The sequence below is a fragment of the Grampus griseus genome, assembly GCF_964374135.1.
Source record: "Grampus griseus genome assembly, chromosome: 1".
Taxonomy (NCBI): Eukaryota; Metazoa; Chordata; class Mammalia; order Artiodactyla; family Delphinidae; genus Grampus; species Grampus griseus.
Window position 1 is genome coordinate 134,059,464 of NC_139017.1, and position 20,565 is coordinate 134,080,028.

A 20,565-nucleotide genomic window follows, 5' to 3' on the forward strand; every position below is an offset into this window, starting at 1 on the left:
CTGGGCACTCAGCCCAGTTCATGCTTGTGGTAGTTGTAACACATGTCCACAAATTCTTTGATGCTCCTCCTTAGAAGATGTGGAGCTTAATTCTTCTCTCAGTCCAATGTGGGCTGGATTTAGTAACTTGCTTCTAATGAATAGAATATGGCAAAATGGTAGTGTGTTATTTTTGAGATTACATTGTAAAAAGCCTATGGATTCTCTCTCCACCTTGGGTCAGTTGCTCTGGGGAAAGCCAGCTTCCATGTCTTGAGAATGCTCATGGGGCCTTGTGTAGAGGCCCATATGGTGAAGATCCAAGGTGATCAAACAGAGCTGGAGTGAAACCCAGACCGCTTGCCAACAGCCTTGTGACAAAATCCTCTTGCAAGTTGATTCTTCTGCCCCAGTCCAGCCTCCAGATAATGCAGCCCCAGCCAGAAGCTTCACCGCAGCCTCGGAAGAGACCCTGTGCCAGAGCCACCCAGACAACCTGCTTACAGATGCGTGACCCTCAGAAACTATGAAATAATGAATGCTTGTTGTTTTAAGGCATTGACTGTTTGGGTAATTTGTTATACAGACAAATGATATAATGCTCAAAATCCTGGGCTTACCTTCCTCACTGATTTTAATTTTTCTTTTCTTGAGTTTTCCAAGACAGATCGTTTCTGAGTGTCCCTTTTATTTCTGGTTTTTAATCACTATTGTGACTTCTGTTATTTGGAGCTCAACTTCCTCATCAAAACCAACAATTGCTACCATACACTGAGCATTTATCCCATACCAGGGATGTGCGCACATACGTTTTCTTAGCACTCATCTCTACCAGAATATGAAGTGATCCTATGATTATCCCCACGTGATGAGTAAACTGAGGCTCAGAAAGGTTAAAAAATCCTGGCTCAAGTTGATACTTAAAATTTAGTCGGTCATACTGCAAGCCACGTGCTCTAAACCACTTTGCCATTCTACCTGTGGCTTTGATCCTATTTCCTTTCACTTACTTAAAAGTTTTGGTATAGGAGAAACCTGGGTTCAAACCCTGGCTCCACAACTGATCAGGCGATCACTGTTCCCTCCTCTCTAAAATAGGGGATACTGTACTTACTTCAAAGATTCTGTGAGGGGGCTTCCCTGGTGGTGCAGTGGTTGAGAGTCCACCTGCCGATGCAGGAGACGCGGGTTCGTGCCCCGGTCCGGGAAGATCCCACATGCCGCGGAGCGGCTGGGCCCGTGAGCCATGGCCGCTGAGCCTGCGCGTCCGGAGCCTGTGCTCCGCAACGGGAAAAGCCACAACAGTGAGAGGCCCGGGTACCGCAAAAAAAAAAAAGATTCTGTGAGGGAGAGCTGAAAGAATACACAGGAAGTGCCTGCCTGTCCCACTAGACCAGTGCTGTCCAACTGAACTTTCTATGAAGATGGAAATGTATCCTGTCTATCCAATATGGTCGCCACTTAGCCACAGGTGGGTATTGAGTACCTTAAATATGGCTAGTACAAAGGAGGGACTGAATCTTTGTATTGCGTTTAATTTAAACTTAAGTAGCCACCTGTGGCTAGAGGCCACCATACTAGATAGCACAGAACTAAACCAGAAGCTCCAGGAAGGCAGGGGCTGTGCCCCTTTGGCTCACCAGCATATAGTCAGCACTTAGCACAGTGCCTGAGACCAAAGAGCTACCTGTAATTAATTGTTGCATGGATGAATATATACATGAACGAGTGGCCCATTGTGGGCCTTCGATAAATAGCTTCTATCAGGCGGCAGAGCATTGATGTTTCTCGGACCCCTCCTGCCTGTGCGCTTCTCGCCTTTTCTCCCCTCATCCACAGCAGCCAATTATGCTCTCCTGCAGAAATGTCATTTGAGCCAAGAATTGGACAGAGACTGGATTTCAGGTGACTGGGGGAGGAGAAAAGCAGCCCCCTGTATCTCTAATGGGCCACAGAGGACAGGAAGCCCCCTCCAAGGCTGACTAGAAAGTTTGTCTATAACAGAGATGGTTAAATTAATGATGAGGCTCGGTGACAGGGAGGCCAGAGCGGACCCCCTAAATGTCACCTTCGTTATTTCTCAAGCCCACACGAAGAACTGCCTTCCCAGTCAACGTCCATGTTGTTATTGTTCTGCCTCGGGGTGGAGGGATTTTTTTCCCCCTAATCCTTACCACACGCATGGTGTAAGTTCAGCAGGGGCAGGAGATGAGATGGCACAGGACGCTTAATAAGGGTTCTGGCTGTCACTGAGCAGGCACTACTGTGTAGATGTGGGGAGGGGACAGAGTGAGGGTGGCCTGCTAGGGCTCCCTTTCTCTCTTCCTCCCTGTAATACGGAGTCTGCCTTCCCAGACGTGAGAGTGAGGGAGCGCCCTCTGACACTCTGACCCAGCACTCGGGTGGTTTTCCTCGCTACTCCTTCTCTGCATCAATATTCTAGTCTGAAACAGAACATGGCATGGCTAGGAGCAGTGAGTTCTGGGCTGGGGGTCTGGGGATCCAGGTAGGAGTCTGGACTCTGACACAACTGGTGTGGGGGACCTCTGGCAATTCACTTCCCCTCCCTGGACCTCCATTTTCTATTCTATGAAATGGGACTGGACACGGCAATCTTTAAGACCTCTTTAAGCCTCTAAACTTGCAGAGTGGCTGAAAGTATGGACTTTGCAGTTACATAAAGTTTGAACCCTGGCTCTGCTCTGTCTTGGCTGTGACTTAGCCTCTCTAAGACAATAATAATAGAACTTCATAGGGATGCTGTGAGGATTAAATGAGATAATGAATTCCGGTGGTCTCAGCCCTGGCTGCATATTAGAATCACCTGGGATACTTTTTAAAAATACGGATGCCTACAGCTTCAGCCTCAGAGATACTGACTTAATTGTCTGTGTTGAGGTCTAAGCACTAAGATTTTAAAAATGAACTTCTCAGGTGCTTCTAAATCATGTTTAAGGCTTGGTGGGGGGTTTCATATTTAGCAGAAGCTTAATGAGTATTTGGTGACTCAGTGGATTTTTTTAAGGTCATTTGTGTTATCCTCTTTTCTGAAACCTGGCTCTCTGGCCCTAAGTTACCGGAGCCAAAATATAGCCCCGGGCTTGCAAAATACATATACCCATTGGTTCCTCCTTTTTTCTCCTTTTCCTGGACCTCATACTCCTCCATTGCCATGACTCTCCTCTCCACGCCTCCTTTCCCCTGCTCTGCTCTGGACCATCAAGCATTATTGCACTTTGGGATGCTTTCAGTAGCCTATTATCTTTCTGCTTCCGGTATTCATTCTCAGATGAATCAGTAAAATATCGTGAGCATATGAGCATAGACTCTGGAGCCAGATTGTCTGGGCTCTAATCCCAGCTGAGCCATTTATTAGCTGTGTGACTTTGAATATTTTTCTTAACTTCTCTGTGCTCAGTAACCTCATCTGTTTACTGAGGATCCCAAAGATCGCAATCTTTGAAATCAGTTGCTCCCCCCCATTAGACCTTCTAACAGGGTTACCTTGTAGTAGGAGAATGAAAGAGAATTGAGAAATAAAGTATTGACACAATGTTGAATATTTTCCATACCTATGTCATTTCATCCCCACAAAAGTAAGCGAGAAAGATATGCTCGTTTATTAGACGACAAAAACAAGGCACAGAAAAGTTGTTTAACCAAAATCATGCAGTGAGTAGAGGCAGAACCAGGGTCCTGCCCAAGCCTGTCTGACTCCAGAGTCTGTGCTGTGTGTTTCTGATGGGAGAAAGGCCACCTCTTTGGGGACGTTTATCTGCTTTGACCTCACAGCTCTGGGAGGGATGCTGGGGGGTATGGAGATGGGGAAGAAGGAGACACCCACCCATAGATGCTCAACCACAGTTTCTGAAACAACTGCCCATTGGGTGACATATATCAAATTAGAAGATATATTTGTGGCTTTTTTTTTTTTTTTTTTTTTGTGGTACACGGGCCTCTCACGGCTGTGGCCTCTCCCGCTGAGGAGCACAGGCTCCGGACGCGCAGGCTCAGCAGCCATGGCCCACGGGCCCAGCCGCTCCGCGGCACGTGGGATCCTCCCGGACCGGGGCACGAACCCGTGTCCCCCGCATCGGCAGGCGGACTCTCAACCACTGCGCCACCAGGGAAGCCCTATTTGTGGCTTTTTTAAAAAAACCTTTTTTTATTTAAAAATTTTTTTTCATTGAAGTATAATTGATGTACAATGTTGTGTTAGTTTCAGATGTACAGCAGAAGGACAGCTAAGAGGAAATAGAATACTTGAGTAACCATACTGTGATCCCTTGGCAAGAATTAAATATAATAACATTGATTCCTTCTTCTGTACATCACTCCGTAGTAATACAGAAGTTAATTCCCGAAGAGCTCTGAGTGAACTTAATTGAGCGTAGTGCGGTAGATGTTTAACACACACCTCACCCTATCCCCACCTCCTTACGACTTCATTTTCAGTTGTACAGAGTTCCACTGCCCAGTGCCTGCCTGTCTCTGATGAGGGCTTTTTTTTTTTTTTTGGTAGGAGTTTATTAACTTATTTATTTATTTTTGCTGTGTTGGGTCTTCATTTCTGTGCGAGGGCTTTCTCTAGCTGTGGCAAGCGGGGGCCACTCTTCATCGTGGTGTGCGGGCCTCTCACTAGTGCGGCCTCTCTTGTTGCGGAGCACAGGCTTCAGATGCGCAGGCTCAGTAGTTGTGGCTCACGGGCCTAGTTGCTCCGCGGCATGTGGGATTCTCCCAGACCAAGGCTCGAACCCGTGTCCCCTGCATTAGCAGGCAGATTCTCAACCACTGCGCCACCAGGGAAGCCCTGAGGGCTTTTTCTGACTGCCAAAGCCTGCTTTGCCTGTCCTGCTTTGGTGGGCTGTAATCCCAGGGAATTAAGGCCCCCTAGAAGCAGCCCTGGCCTGATGACTGATACGTGTTGGTTTATAACAGCCAGCTGCCTCACGCCTCTGGTGGGGTAGCTCTGAGATGCATATGCTTCCCTGCCAGAGTTCTCCCAGGAGGATTAAGCCTCACCTGTCCCCAGTAGTAGCTGAGTTTTAATGGACCCATCGATTGGCTGCCTTCCCTTCCTTCCCTCTATTACTCTCCCAGCCCCACAGATGTTTCCTGGGATCCCCTCCCAAATGAGATACTCGCCCTCAAATCCATATCTCAGAATCGCTTCTGCAGGAACCCAGATGCAGACGCTCTTCAGAATTGCGCTAGGCGGTGGAGAAACACACAAGAAAGATGCACTATCTTTGAGGAGCTCACGAACCATGGAGGGAGAAGAAGGAATACAAACACAGCTCAGGTCAGGATGCTACAAGTCACTGTTGAGGTGTGGCCCAGAGGCACCAAGAGCAGGCCGGGTCAGCTCTGCTTTTTTTTTTTTTTTTTTGCGGTACGCGGGTCTCTCACTGCCGTGGCCTCTCCCGTTGCAGAGCACAGGCTCCGGACGCACAGGCTCAGTGGCCATGACTCACAGGCCCAGCCGCTCCGCGGCATGTGGGATCTTCCCGGACCGGGGCACGAACCCGTGTCCCCTGCATCGGCAGGCGGACTCTCAACCATTGTGCCACCAGGGAAGCCCTCAGCTCTGCTTTTGAGGTGGTAGGGAAGGAGAGGTATTGGAGTTTTATAGAATAAATAAATACTGAAAAGCAGGAAGAGTGTATGACAAAATATCTCCTTTCCTAGGAAAGGAGAACAGCACCGTACTGTCACCGACTGGGTCTGGAGGATCGTGTCTGGGAACAAGTGGTGCTGAGGAAGTCTCAGACAGGTGTGAACAGAAGTGACAGATGGTAGGCTGTCCATCAAGACCTAGGTGAGGAGTGAGGGGCCCGAGGTAGAGGCAAGGAGGAGGCTGACACGCAGAAAACAAGGGCGTGTGCCCCTAGGACGCCCGTTTCCTCTCCTCTCGTCCCCCAGTGCCCTGGCATCTGCCTGCCCTTCACAGGCCCACCTCCTGCATCCTCCCCTTCCCAGCCCCTTCGTCTGTCGGCAGAGCTGTTCTGCGTGGCCTCTGCTAAAGGTGAACTTTGAGTCTGGGTCATCGACTGCTCCAGGCCTCCTGAGCCAGCCGGCCTTCTGACCTCACTCTCTCTGAGTCCTCATGCTCTGGCTTGTCTGAAAGGAATTTCTGGTCACCAGGCAGCGGCTGGACAATGTGTCTTAACACTGAGGCTCCTCCATTGGCTCTCCCCAAACTGCAGTCGCCCCTGTAGCTGGACGCGTGGCATTGACTTTGTGCGGTGGGGGAGTTGTGTTTTTATAGCCTGACATACCAGTGCATTCATTTGAGCGGCACTTTTTTAAAAATTTGCTTTATTGAAGTAGAGTTGATTTACAATGTTTTTAATTTCTGCTGAACAGCAAAGTGATTCAGTTGCACATATATATGCATTCCTTTTCATATTCTTTTCCATTCTGGTTTTTCACAGCACTTTTAGAAGTGCCTGCCCTTGTCACGGCTCCTGGAAGGAGCAGCTTGTAGGGCATTTGATCCTGTACTTCACTCAGCTGCTCACTGGGTCAGAGGTGGACACATAACCCAAGCCTGGAATTATGTGGCAGACAAACAGTTGGGCTGAGCCAATTGATTTCTTTCCCAAACTTTGGAATTGGAAGCGTAAGAGACTGCTGCCAGCATGTGGTGGGCCCTGGGGCAGGAAGGTTGCGTGGACCAGGAGCCGGAGGAATTGGGGGGCCACGTATTAGCTGGTGTGCGAACAGAAGAGAGCAGGGCGAGTCCAGAGGATAGAGCAGGCCCATGGAGAGAAGCAGAGAGCCGCAGGCCCTGCAAGAGAGAAGCCAGGGGCTTCCCTGGTGGCGCAGTGGTTGAGAGTCCGCCTGCCGATGCAGGGGACACGGGTTCGTGCCCCGGTCCAGGAAGATCCCACATGCCGCGGAGCGGCTGGCCCCGTGAGCCATGGCCGCTAAGCCTGCGCATCCGGAGCCTGTGCTCCACAACGGGAGAGGCCACAGAGGTGAGAGGCCCATGTACCGCAAAAAACAAACAAACAAAAAAAAGAGAGGCCAGGTGTCAGACCCCCTGGGACTGGCTCTGCTTAATTGTCTCTCATAGGTTCTCAAGACCTCTAAGAAGCCCTCCGGTTAATGCCTTTCCCCCAGGCTAGCTCAGGTGGGTTTCTCTTCCACACAGTCAAGAGTCTTAAAGGAAACAGAACCCAAGGGTAGCTGCTGCTGCAACATGTAGCAGCCCTGGAGGGCAGCCTGAGGGAGGTGCGGCGGACTCCCACCAGCATACTAGAGAAGCTGACCCCAGAGTGCCTTATTGCACCAGGTCTTCACGGCAGCATGCCTCGGGCTACAAGGGACCCCTGAGATGCAATAGGAGAGGCATCTCGAGAGGTGGGATTCCAGGTAATTAGTGGAGGTGGCCAGAGATTCACATAGGCTGAGCGGACGGAAAAAAATCCTTTGCGGATGGGGGCGGTGTGAGCAAAGACATGGGACTATGAATATATTCATTCACTATTATTATTAATTATTATTACATAAATTTACATACAGTCAAATTGACTTTCTTTTTCTGGGTGTACAGTTCTAGGAGTTTTAATACACGTAGAGATTTATATAATCGTCATCACAACCAGAACACAGACAGCTCAGCACCTCAGAAACACCCTTGTGCCCCTTTGTGGTCAAACCGTCCTCCCACCTCTAACCCCTGGCAACCACTTCTCTGTCATTGCACTTTTGCCTTTTCCAGAATGTCATATAAATTGAATCATATAGTATGTAACCTTTTTTTTTTTTTTTTTCTTTTTTTGCGTTACACGGGCCTCTCACTGTTGTGGCGTCTCCCGTTGCGGAGCACAGGCTCCAGACGCGCAGGCTCAGCGGCCATGGCTCACGGGCCCAGCTGCTCCGCGGCATGTGGGATCTTCCCGGACCGGGGCACGAACCCGTGTCCCCTGTATCGGCAGGCGGACTCCCAACCACTCCACCACGAGGGAAGCCCAGTACGTAACCTTCTGAGACCATCTTGTTTCACTTAGCATAGTGCCTTTGACATTCATAGCTGTTGTTATTTGCTGTTATTAATTGCTGAGTAGTATCCCATTGTATGGATGTATCATACTTTGTTTATCCAATCCACATGGTTTCCTATTTTTGGTAACTATGAATAGAGCTACTATAACATTTTTGTACAGGGCTCTGTATGAAGATATTTTTATTTCTCCACGTAAATGCCTAGGAGTGGGACTGCTGGATCGTGTGATAAGTGTAGGTTTAACTTTATAAGAAACTGCAGACTGTTTTACGGAGTGGCTGTACCATTTTGCATTTCCACTCCTGAATGAGATTCATGCCCTAACAAAAGAGACCCCGTATGTCTTCTTTGCCATGTGTAAAATTGGAGCCATGTAGCTCCTTGAACCAGAATTAAAAGGAGCTTCATCCTCATCCAATGCATAGTCTAGATTTCAGGCTGCCTTCGAGTTCAGGCTGGGAAATACTAGAGAAAAAAAATCAATGGGAAACTCACCAGTAGTTTGGCTTCACTTGAAGTTCTGTTTCTTTTGCTACCATTTTCTTTTCAGAGTCCTCAGAGAGCTGCCCCATGCTTTCTTTCTGGAGTTTTTAGTTGCTTTCAGTGGGAGAGAGACAGAGTGGAGAGTGTCTTGACTCCATCTTGACTAGAACCAGAAAACACTCATTCACTTTGTATTCACTAATTTTTTCACTCACTCACATTCACTCATTCATCCTTCATTTGTGAATTCTTTTATTTATTATTACTTATTTGCTCAGAAGTCATATGTATTTTAATCAGTATACCTGCTTGGAGCCCTTACTATTAATCAGGTGCTGTGTTACTCACTGCAGATACAGACATGAAATAGATACAGTTCCTGTCTCAAAATAATTTGGGCTAGAGAAAAAGGAGATTAATTATCAGATAAATATAAATATAGTGGAATGATGCTGTGATAGTGTGAGAGCAATCAACTGCCTCAAATGAAGGGATCCATAAGAAGGCAGCCTAGCTTCTGGAAGTTGTCTCTTGGAGACGTGTAAATTTGCGGTAAGAAGGCGTTTCACTTTGAAAGGACAGCATGAATATAAAGCATGAGATTGGGAAATCGGGGGGGGGGGGGTGTTTGAAGAAGTAATGTCTCTTGTCTTTGACCTTGGCATTCCTAGGACAGGGGTGTGACTGAAAATAATCCTAGAGCAGAACATAAGGACTCCTCCAAGATAATCCTTGAGTTTAGAAAATTGGTATTTGGTGGTCTCTCCTTTCCTATTCCTACCCATCCTGGTGGGTTCCATCTACTTGGTATTCTGTCAAAGCAAAAATGTACGCATTGCTCCAAGGAGCCCATCCGGTCTGTCATCCGTAAACAGGAGGGAAGCAACATAGCCTGCTTTTGCAGCTGCATCTAGAAAATACGTGTGTGTGTGTTGGGGGGGGGGGGTGTAACCTGACTCCTACTGATGTTCAGATCCAAGAGGTGCCAAGTCCTGAGATTTCTCAGTCATCTTCAATAACCTTCCATCTTCCACTTCTGTCCTGGATCCCAATCCCTGGGAGCTCATTCATCCCCTGATATGTACAGTACCTGCATCTGATCTGCCATTTTCCCTATATTTGCTTATGTATTCAATCATTCATGAATTCATTCATGCATGCACATATACATCCAAGTGTATTCCACTCACACTCTATGCCAGACCTTGTTTGACTCTCCCCTTCTATGGAAATCTTCTTCTGCCTTCTACACTATTCCCATTTCTTTTCTACCTCTCTGACCATTTTTTCCTGTCTCTTCTGATGGACTCCCTTTCTTTCTCTTCTTTACAAGTGTGGATGGCTCACCTTTGAACTGTTCTTGAAGTCTTCCCTGCCCCATCCTCCTCTGGCCCTCTTGTCCTCCCAGCTGAGGCAGCTGTGCAATCCAGTGCTGAGATAGGGGGAGCTCACAAGGGTTTTACTCAGTCACTGAGCCCAGCTGCTAGTGCTTCAGTTCTAATAGCTGTGATTTTTGCCTCATTTCTGAGACCCTGATGGGACCTCTAGTTACAGTAGTTTCTTCTGCTCACAGTAGTTTCTTCTGCTCACAAAATGTGTTGGGCCCTCTCTGCTCTTAGCATGTTGTCTCTTCCCACAATGGGGGCTCCTTCACCTGCAGACTCAACAGCAGGACCAGCTCCAGATCTTGAGTGACAGCATAAAGCCTCCCTGGATCTGGCCCATTCCTCATTGCATGCTTGGATGAAGAAGAGAACATGAAATCGGTATCAGATTCATCCATGCTGCAATGTAAAGTTCCAGGAGATAAGTTGTTTAACTCTCTGATATCAATTTTCTAATTGTAAAATTGATTGTGAGCAAAATTCTTACCTTCTACGTTGCTAATAAAACCCTGTCTTTGTTTAGCTATTAAGCAGTCACAGACTTCTGGGGGCTGGGAGTTGAAGTCTTGAGCTAAGCTGATTGTGGTGGTAATTCCTTTCTTCTTACCAGTGATTGGTTTAGGAAAGGACATGGGATGAAATTCTGGTCAATGAGGCATGAGGCGGATGTCTGCTGAGGGCTTTGGGAAAGGATTTCTTCAATGGAAAAAGTCTCAGGGGAGGAAGCATTCACCCTTCTGCCTCATAATGCTGTCCTTTGTGTGATGCCTGGAGTTACGACAGCCATTGCATGAGGCTGCACGGTGCAGACCAAAAGCACAAGCCCACAGCCTGAAGAAGACAACAGGGAGGAAAGATGGAAAAACCTAGTTCTGGATGACATTGTTAAGCCACTTAATTGAGCAACCCAGAAGCTGTGCTTCCTCTGGTCTTTTTGTTATGCAAGATAAATTTCCTTTCACTTCCATCATTTTTAGTTGAGTTTGCTCCCACTCACAGCCAAAAACATCCTGATATGTGGCATTATAATGCCTGTCTCACAAAGTTCAAGTGAGACTTTCTGCTCATCCTTTAGAGCTCAGCCCAAATGTCACCTCCTCAAGGAAGCCTCCCCTGATTGCTCATAGTAGGTCATATCATCCTGTCATGCATCAGTCACTAGCACCATGTAACTTTCTTTCTTTTCTTTCATCACACTTGTCACAGTTTCCCTACCTGATTATTTACACCCTCTCTCACTGACCTCTAGGCTCTTTGAAGGCAAAGGTGGTGTTCCTTTTGCTGACCTTTGTGTCTCCCATGGCTACTAGCAGTGTCCATCCAACAGCTCATCAACCCTCAATAAATCTTTTTTGAATGAAAGAATAAATTAATGCATGAACATATTTAGAAAAGAGCTGGCATTGGCAGGAAAGTCTACCTTCATGCCCTTTCTGAGACTGAAAAGTTGATCAACTCTCTCCTTATTTTTCATCTTGACAAATGACTTTGTACCCCACCATTGGCTGATAGGTTTCAAAACAGTTTTACATTTACTTTGAAATGCACCATTATTTCATCCCCTCAGGAGCAGGTGCTATTTATTCCTCCCCACACCCCTCTCGCTTCTGTTCTTTAGCATTCATGACAGCTAAGCAAACCCCTTCTTTGATTTTTCTTCTTCTGCAGGCTCTAGGAGACTGATCAGTCATTACCTGTGAATAATGACCAGGGAGGTTGCTAAGCGATGTAGGAGTCTAGCTACCTCACCATTGAGCCCTCAGCTCTTAGCTAATGAAATGAAGGAAGTTTTGTCACCAACTCCAATCTTACGGGATGTCCAAAGAGCTGTCTTTTACTATCCAGTAATAGCCATGGGGCCCACGATTGCAGGGGGATATGGGGGCTTTGGGAAGAAGAGCTGAAACAGTCTTGTCATCCCTCTGGAATATTTCAGAGAAACAAGCCAGCATATCATGGTGATTTATTTTCATGAAGCGTTAGTTTGCCTTGGAAGGTGGAGGTATGGGAGTTTGGAGAGTCAGGGCTTGTTGTGAGAGGCAGAGCTCGTCCTCAGCTTTCTCTTATCCATAGACAAGGAGCAACAATGATGGCATCAATAACAGCAGTAATAACTACAGCCTCAGAGGAGACTGGAAATGGCATTGGCAGCAAACACACACATTATCCAGCCCAGCATTTCTCAAAAGATGCTTTTCAGAGCATAAGTCCCCCAAATGCTCTTTGCTAAAAGAGCTCATGGCGAAACTGTTTGGAAAACATAGTTATACTTCACTCAGTAAACACAAAGTTCCCTGAAAAATAAAGAAACCTGATGGACTTTGTTTAACACAGAGCTCCGGTGCTTATTTCACCAAGGAAACACTTAATTTTTGTAACTAATGTATTAATGACTCCCGGAAGGAAGACATTTTGGGAAATGCCAACATGAGCAAAGGTGGTTGCTAGGTATTCTCGTACCACAAACATTTACTGAGCAATTCATTCATTCATTCATTCACATAATTATTCATTTAGTTGAGAAAGATCTATTGAGAGACTACTCTGCATAATGTAATGGGCTAGGAGCAAAGGATGCAGATTTGATCATTGCCTGCTGAAAGCTATAGTCTAGTGGACGGGACAAAATTAAATAACACACTTCACAACTGACTGCTAAATTACAGCTGTGATGGGTGCTACAGAAGAGCAGCGTAGGGTGCATATAAATTTATACAACAGGATAAGGGAGGCGGTTTGGAAGGCAATTGGGGAGGCCATGCACCAACCAGCCTGGTTTCCCCAGGACTAGGAGTGTCCTGTGATGGGTGACCTTAACAGCTAAAATTGGGACCGTGTCAGGCAAACCAGGATGGTTGGTCACCTTAGCAGAATGTGACTTCTGAGGTTCTATCTGAGGATCTTACTGTGGCAGAGAGAACTCTGGTAGGGTGGAGAGCTGTCTTGTGGAGCTGCTTCACCGCCCTGGGCCTGCCTTTCCCTATCTGAGCAATGAAGGGGGTGATGGCTCTTCTGCTTTCTCACAGGTTGTTGGAATGGCAAGTGGGATGATTGCCGGGGAAGACCTTTGCCAGGTATAACGTGCGTCCTAAGTGCGACAAATTACTATTCCTGCAGGGGAACTGTAATTCGTCACTCCCTGAAGGAAAGTCCCCATTCATCCAGGAGAGGATTTTCTGAGAGTGTCACTAGCCATACAGCTGAGTTTCTAAATCCAACAGCAAGAGACATTTTCCACAGATGCAAGGACAGGAGTGCATGTGCAAGCTCACCACGGGAGCCATAAATCACAGAGCGGGAAGCCATCTGGATGCTATAGGGTAACAATTTTCCCCAGGCCCGAGAGGGGCCAGAGCCCAGTGGCACTGTGCAGGGCCAGGCCGAGGGCAGTGCCTGGTCTCTACAGCCCAAAGAACAACCTTGCACATGGACTCGTGCACATTGGGTGATTCTCATCACCTGCTGGGGTTTCAGGCTTTTCATCTATAAAGTGGAAAAAATATTTACGATATGGTCAGAATGCAATGAATTTACCATGCACAAGGAGTTGTGTTGTGTTTACATATACATTTAATCCCCACAGAAAAGTAGATTTTATTATTATCTTTCATGTTACAAATGTAAAAAACGGGTTTAGAGAGGTTAAATACTTGTCAAAGGTAGGGTGACCAACTGTCCTGATTTGCCTGGGACTATTCTGATTTTAGCACTGAAAGTCCCGTGTTTTTGGAAACCCTCAGTCCCAGACAGCCTGGAGTGGTTGGTCATGTTAGAAGGTCACATAATTCGTAAGTGGTGAGCTTGTAAATATTTGAGGAAGACGATTATTTGTTAAACTGTTAACAAAAATTATAACAACAAAAATTTGATATAATTATATTTTTAAATAATAATAATAATATATAGTAATAATCATTATTAAATCAGCTTCCTTTTCAATATAAACCAAGTGCTTCTAGCCTTTTAAGAAAACCCCTTTATTTTAATAATGCTCAGCAGACATTTGTGCTACTCAGCAATATTTGTAGTTTTCTTCCTTCTGGGCGCAGAATCTTTGATGTTAAGCATGACCAAAGGACTTGTTTTGACCAATGGCATGTGATTGGAAGTGATAGGCGTCACTTCAGGGCAGAAACAGGTGAGAATCTGTGTGCAGTTCTCCATCTTCCCTACAGTGGATGCTGGAGATGCCTCTCCCAGATCCCTTTGGCTGGCTGGTGCACTCACCCCCCAGCTGCTGAGAGAGTTGAACAGAGCTCAGAGCTGTCCTTGCTCAGCAAGGCTGAGAGGACCAAATCTAGAGCCAGATGACCTGGTTCAAGCCCAACTCAACCAGGAATAACCCTGGGTACTTACTTAACTTCTCTGAGTCTTGTTATCTTTAAAAGGGGAATTCCCTACCTCACAGGGCTGATGTGAGGATTAAAGGGGTAATACATGTAAGGCTCTTATAACAGTTTGGCAGATGGTAAGCTCTCTGGTTGGCTATTTTTATTTGTCCTGCTTTACTCTACCTCTAGGATAGTATGACAACCCATACCAATGGCGCTAATGCTGTCACAGATGATTTTTTTTAATATGATAACTCTGGTGTATTTAGCTGATGGTATTTTAAGTGATCATCACTTAGATTTCTTCTTTTTTTTCTTTTGGCTTTTTTAAAATTGAGGTATAGTTGATTTACAATATCGTGTTAGTTTCAGGTGTACAGCGCAGTGATTCAGTTATGTGTGTGTGTGTGTGTGTGTGTGTGTGTGTGTGTGTGGGTGTGTGTATACCCACATACACATATATATATATATTCTTTTTCAGAGTCTTTTCCCTTATAGGTTATTACAAAATATTGAGTATCATTCCCTGTGCTCTACAGTAGGTCCTTGTTGGTTATCTATTTTATATGTAGTAGTGTGTATATATTAATCCCAAACTCCTAATTTATTTCTCCCCACCCTCACTCTCTTTCTCCTCTGGTAACCATAAGTTTGTTTTCTATGTCTCTGAGTTTCTATCTGTTTTGGAAATAAGTTCATTTGTGCCTTTTTTTTTTAGATTCTACATATAAATGATATCATATGATATTTGTCTTTTTCTGTCTGGCTTACTTCACTTAGTATGACAATCTCTAGTTCCATCTATGTTGCTGCAAATGGCACTACTATATATAAAATTGCGTTATTTCATTCTTTTTTATTGCTGAGTAATATTCCAGTGTGTATGTGTCCCACATCTTTATCCATTCATCTGTCGATGGACATTTATGTTGCCTCCAAAAGAACAGTTTTGAGCAACAGATGAGGAAACTAAGTCCTGAGATATTTAATAGTTTGTTCAGTGTCACATCCAATGCTGGATTTGGATTAAGAGCCAATATGGGGGAATGATAACACTAATCAGTACTTACCATTTGCCAGGCACTGCATTATCCCATTCAGTCTTCATAATAACATCTGGAAATTACTATAATCCCAATTTTACAGTTGTGGAAATAGAGGCAGGAGAGGTGAAAAAAAAGTTTCACAACTACAAAGTGGTGGCAAGAGTCAGAAAAAAATAGAAATGAGATATTTTGAGGTGAACTGTTATTTAGCAACAAAAATCAAGTATGATTACTATGTTTAAACAATGAAAAGTGTTGGTTACTAAGGTTTTTGTAGGAGAGCAAACATGTTTGTTCATTTATTTACACAGCGTAACACATGACATCTCCTATTCTATACCTTGCCTTTTAAAAAATGAATTCTTCATTTCAGAATAACTTTAAAGAAAGCTTGCAAAGACAGTGCAGAGAGTTCCCACACACCCTTCAACTAGCTTTGCCTAATTTTAACATCTTACTTTACTGTGGTACATTTGTCAAAACTATTGGTACACTACTATTAACTAAACTCCAGACTTGTTTTCAGATTCCATCAGTTTTTCCACGAAAGTTATTTGTCTATTGTAGGATCCAATCCAGGGCTTACTGAATTTTAAGTGAAGAAAAACCTTAGAAATGATGGGAGAGCTTGTTTGTTAATGGAATCAGGATTTGATATTAGGGCAGTAGAATTATAGGTGATTTTTTTTTCTGTGTTCAAAACTTTAACACTCTTGTTACATGAACTCTATGGGAAATGTTATTACAGGAAGGCTCCTGGACTGTGGGCATTTGGCACTGTTGAGCACAAACCAGGTTATGGATTGGAAAAGTCCTTAAATTATCTACTGGCCCCATGGGGTAAAGGAGAAGCATGTATGTGTGTGCTGTGGGAGAGGCAGGTGATGGGCGACTGAGCCACCACCATTGTCACAAGGAGGGGACAGGAAGATGGAGGGGCTGGATGCATTTATTTATTTATTTATTTAACATCTTTATCGGAGTATAATTGCTTTACAATGGTGTGTTAGTTTCTGCTGTATAACAAAGTGAATCAGCTATACATATACATATATCCCCATATCTCCTCCCTCTTGCATCTCCCTCCCACCCTCCCTATCCCACCCCTCTAGGTGGTCACAAAGCACCAAGCTGATCTCCCTGTGCTATGCAGCTGCTTCCCACTAGCTATTTTACATTTGGTAGTAAATATAAGTCCATGCCACTCTCTCATTTAGTCCCAGCTTACCCTTCCGCCTCCCCATGTGCTCAAGTCCATTCTGTAGGTCTGCATCTTTATTCCTGTACTGCCCCTAGGCTCTTCAGAACCTTTTTTTTTTTTCAGATTCCATATATATGTGTTAGCACACAGTATTTGTTTTTCTCTTTCTGACTTACTTCACCCTGTATGACAGTCTCTAGGTCCACGCACCTCACTACAAATAACTCAATTTCATTTCTTTTTATGGCTGAGTAATATTCCATTGCATATATGTGCCACATCTTCTTTATCCATTCATCTGTCGATGGACACTTAGGTTGCTTCCATGTCCTGGCTATTGTAAACAAAGCTGTAATGAACATTGTCGTACATGACTCTTTTTGAATTATGGTTTTCTCAGGGTATATGCCCAGTAGTGGGATTGCTGGGTCGTATGGTAGTTCTATTTTTAGTTTTTTAAGGAACCTCCATACTGTTCTCCATAGTGGCTGTATTAATTTACATGCTGGATGCATTTAAATTTTACCTTGTGGGTCCATTACCGGTGCCTAGTAAATCTAGGAGAGTGACTCCAGAGGTTTTTTGTGGGTTCTTTTACCTTGAGATTCTGTGATTCTTCGAACAAAAATGTATTAAGTATCTTTAGTGTGCCAGGCCCTTTGTTGGCTGCTTTACCTACGCTGTTTCCTGTAGTCCTCAAAATAAGATGTCCTTACAGATCAGAAGAGTGAGGTCAGGGAGGCTAAGTGACTTGCCCAAGGACACACAGATTGTCAGTGGCAGAGTGAAGGTCAGATCTAGATCTGTAGGACACTATTGGTCTTTTATGCTCCAAATTGTACTGTTTGACATCCTCTCAAAAAAGCCTCTTTGGACTTTGGCATCAAAGGAGAACCCTTCTACTCTGATAGGCATTTGGGTAAAAGGCCTGAAGGGATGCTGTAGGAAGGGAGACAGAAGCTTCAGAAGGTACAGTAGGGTTGTGTGTGTGAATGTCGTTGCTGGGTAGAAACTATTGCTTGAAAATGATTTCACCCTCTCCTTCCTTTCTTCCTCAGTTGGGTAATGATAAGGAATCTTGTGTCAGCTCTTGGTTAAAACTAGCATTTTGGAGTTTTGGGAGGGTGGCCAGCACTGGCATGAATGAGCAGGGCCCAGTCAGCCTCTGCATCCATCCACGGGTTCCCCTGGGACTGGCCAAGTTGAGTTTCCTGGGCCAGATGCTTGGGAAACCTCCAACTTGCCTTTGGGGGTATACACACATGTGCGCGCACGTACACATATCAAAACCAAACAAATAAAGTGGAATTAAAAAGCTGGAAGCACCCCAGCGTGCCCTATCTACAAACTGCTTTAGTTCCTTCTGGGTTGTATTTGATTTTGTCCTTCACTTAGAAATGGGGAGACATCAGAATTACTATGTGCCAAAGAGAGGACTCCTGACCATCCTTCAGCCTCCCTCACCCCCTCAGTCCCTTTCATATGACAGGATGCCCTCAATTACTCTCTCTGGGGGGGGGGGTCCCATTCAGAAGAAGATGGAGCCAACCATCTGTTACCGACTCCAGTGAGCAATTTAATTTTCTCTTGTTCCCAATGAGGAGGATTTTGTAAGAACATAAATTACCATCAGTGCTGGTTAATCAGGCGCTTGCCGTCTGAAGGGGCAGAGACGGTCAAGCCAGAGAAGCCCACTGACCTGGGCTTACCAGAGGGCACCCTGCACTTTGGTGAAAAAGCCATATGAAAGGAGCAAAGACTGTCAGACAGGAAACTTCCACAGAGATCATCCAATCTGACACCTCCTTTTATAAAAGAGGAGATCGAGGCTGGTGAGGGGAAGTGATCTGTCTAGCTAGGCAGGGAAGAGTTAGGACTTGAACTAAGCAGCCCCATTCCTAGACACACACACGGTAAAATGAATGACTTGACTACTTGCCCTTGGGTTTGATCTCTAAAGGCAGGATCAAAGAACAACAATCATGATGGCAATGACAACCACAAGAGCTACACTTTATGTGACCAACAATCTAGGAGCAGTTTAGTCTGGAGTTAACAGAATGGGCTCTGGAGCCAGGTTGCCTGGGTTCAAATCCCTGTTCTGTTACTTACTAGCTATGTGACCTTAGCAAGTTACTTAACCTCTGGGACCTACAGCAGACATTGTCAGTTCTTGGTACCTATCTCTTCACATCCCCTTCATATTCCCATTCAATCCAGCCCAACTTTCCATGGCCAGCATCTGCATCTTTGTTGGAGGGCTATCCTTGGGCCTCCAGAACTCAATTTATCAGTATACATGAAGGCCGAGTCTTCTGGGGGCAGACTTTGACCAATGACTGACAGATATGGGGGTATAAATGCCTCAGCTCCCTTGCCTCTTGTCTGAGATAATTTCCACGCATGTGTTTTGCACCATTTCCCAGAGTTCCCTGCAGGATTAAGCTCTATCCACTCACCTTAGCAGCTGTGGCTTAATAATGTACCTGTTATTGCTGCCTTCTTTCCCACACACCTCTCCATAAAATATTTGCACTCAGATCCTTGTCTCAAGAACTGCATCTGGTTTGTTCATTCAAGCTAAGACAGTGCCTCAGCTTTCTCATCTATAAAATGTTATTAATGATGTTTTTATATCAAACAGTTGTTGTTAGGGTTACGTGGGCTGCAAATGCAAAGAACGGTGCCTGAACTTTAGTGGAACTTCAACAGATAGCTATGTGGCTGATAAATACTTGTCTCATTAATTATCTCATGAATTCCATGCTATACACACAATTACCCCCATTATACAAATAAGATCATTCAAGCTCATAGAGGTTAAGCAATGTTCCCAAAGTCATGCAGCTTAATAAGGAATAATGTCCTGATCTTAACACAAATCCATCTTTGAAGTTCCTTCCATTTTCTGGCCTCTTCCAGGAGGTTTTCCCTGATACTCCCAATCTGGGTCAGGTCATGGGTCCTTCCTCCGTGCTTCCGTTGTGATGGGAAGCATACACTTTAATACACTTGCCTCAGTGTATTAAAATGGTCTGCTTGCTTGTCAGAATTTCTGCCTAGGCTTGGAGCTCCTTGGGGCCTGTGACCTTCCCTCCTTGGCATCTCTGTAAACTCAGCATCTAGCCTGGTGCCCTGCATGTAGTAGGCTTCTAGTGAGGGCTGAATAAAGCAGCAGCAAACAAGGCAGGGAACCCTCCCCCCTGCCCCCGCGTCCCCAACCTTCGCCGTAAACCCCAGGGTGTAAGTCTGTGTATGGGTCTCACGGCCTTCGGATTTCAACTGGGAGCATCTTGGGAATCTTTCCAGGAAATTCTCTTCTCCTTCCATTCCTGCTGCAGAGAGAGTTTGTAAATGTGGTTGACAGGCCTCTTGGGGGTTCCAAAATTTCATCAATGTGTCTAGTCCTCCCTAAAATTTTGTCGGGAAGACAAGGCTCTCACGTGGTACCGCATAGAGGTAAATGAGACTCTAATCCCAGGAACGTCCCATTGTGAGGGCCTGATGGAGCTACAGAAGCTTTCAAGGACGGTTAAGGTGTATGAGAAAAAGCAGGCAGGAGATGAAAAGTGTATTGGCCTGACCAAGATGAGGTCCAGCAGGGAAGAAGGAGACCAGAATGAGGCTGGGAATGCAGGGATCTTGTAACGACAGCATCAGGCCCACCTCCTTTTAATGCCGGGGCTGTGGGTTGGTTTCAACATGTTGTTTAAGAGTCCAGGTTCTGGAGTCAGTATCCCTTGAGAGTGAATCCCGCTCACTAGCTGTGTGATCTTGGGTGAATTATTTAGTCTGTCTGTGTTTCACTTTTCTTACTTATAAAACAGGGATAACACGTACCTTCCTCACGGGATTGTCATAAATACAAAAGCGTGTGAAATGCTTGGGACAGTGGCCTGACACGTAGGAAGCAAGTAGGCAATTGTTCATTTTTACTAGGCACTGAGTAAGACTTTAAGGAATAAAGGGTGGACAGTTTTAGCTCTCTGGAAGCTCAGGATCTAGGGGTGAGGTCACTAAACTTTTTTGATTACTTGCCCCATCAGTAATAAAATATTTGAGCAGGTTCCCCCAATAAATGCTCATTTGTTGAAGGGAGCTGAATGATACAAGTAAGAAGAGGATGCTG